This window comes from Maniola hyperantus, chromosome 12, assembly GCF_902806685.2.
Source record: "Maniola hyperantus chromosome 12, iAphHyp1.2, whole genome shotgun sequence".
In the NCBI taxonomy this organism is placed as follows: domain Eukaryota; kingdom Metazoa; phylum Arthropoda; class Insecta; order Lepidoptera; family Nymphalidae; genus Maniola; species Maniola hyperantus.
Window position 1 is genome coordinate 7,863,654 of NC_048547.1, and position 1,409 is coordinate 7,865,062.

A 1,409-nucleotide genomic window follows, 5' to 3' on the forward strand; every position below is an offset into this window, starting at 1 on the left:
AAATAGCCAATAACGCCCATCTTTACTAGTCAGCAATTCCTTCTCCGCTGAAACAGAGCGAGAGTTGTATGCAATTCTATTGGTTATTTGCATAGTCTGCTCCACTCCTCTCTTCTCTGCACCAGTAGACAGGCAGCCTAAGGAATGAATTTCCATAGTGGTGAACATCGAAGAAAGTAGGATTTAGGAACGAAAAGGTCTAGGAAACGAAACGAAAGAAACGAAGAATAATATTTGATTATAATATTTAAAAAGTGCCATGTGAGAATTTATTTTAATAACCGTTTATAAAATATTGTGTGGCCATTTTACGTGTTTCATAGTCCGGTTTAAAAATTAATAAAGCGAGTGTATGTTATATTCACGTTACGTTTAATAATTCTAAAGACATTATACTGCGCAGAGCACTGAAGGTAAAATTTTTAATTTAGCCGTTCCTCTTCCGCCTACATTCCAACAAAATTAGATGAAGAGAATATGCCATTAATTTTTAATGCTATAAGAATTTCCACGCTGAAATTAAAACGTAAGTTCATAAAAGTCAACTTAATAACATTCAAAATATTCCTAGCGGTTTTTTCGTTCCCAAGTATCTAGATATAATCAATAATAATAGTATAGGCAGACAGACTTTCGCATCTAATTAGTATAGATCTGGTTAAAAGTTTAGTAATCCTCTGTGGAGTTTACAGCATTGGTTACATAATATGTCATATTATAATTTTCGTGTTAAGTAGGTAATAGTACTGTAGGTGTAGTAGGTAGTAGTAGACTGGTCGAGTAGGCAATCGGGGAGGGAACACCCCGCACACCCGCACAGCCCCCGCGCTGACCCGGTGCGGGCGAGCGCGGGTGCCGTGCAGGCGTGCGGGGCGTCCCCCCGCCTCATACCCCGATTGCTATCTCGTGGACTAGACCCATACCTATCGTAATAGCACAAAATATATAATGGTATTAGATATTATAGTAAACAACAAAATTCAAAACATGATGAGGTGAACAAATTGTAGGAATACTCTACTTACAAAAGTATAAAAAATAATGTTACTGTTATGAGGGAACTCCAGCGCCTGAAAATTCGAATATAAACAGGATGGAAGAAAACGACCGTGAAATATCACGTATCGCGGTAATAAACGATATTCATTTTACAATTTCAATTTTCTAGATACATATTAATCTTTTTTGCTAAGAATTGTCGTTTTTATTCTCAAGATACGAGTACGAGCACGTATCATGAACTAACATATTGTTACAAGCATATTTTTATCCGTATCTAAGTAGGTACCTACTCATTTTGTATGATTCGGTGAAAAGGTTAGAAAATTAATCTCTAATATTTTTGATTCATTTTAGAACTACCTAACTTTTTCTAAACCACACCTAGTTTCTCCTTTCACCAAAGGTTG

The 1,409-nt window shown here is 36.1% G+C and overlaps 1 long non-coding RNA gene across 1 annotated transcript; it reads right to left on the reverse strand.

The window, feature by feature from the left end:
* Positions 1-351: 351 nt before the first annotated feature.
* LOC117986850 (uncharacterized) lies at positions 352-1,078 on the reverse strand. The gene is made up of 2 exons (XR_004674213.2): positions 1,026-1,078; positions 352-513 (listed from the first exon to the last, which is right to left on the reverse strand). It is a non-coding gene; the product is annotated as an uncharacterized lncRNA (long non-coding RNA).
* Between the last annotated feature and the right edge of the window lie 331 nt (positions 1,079-1,409).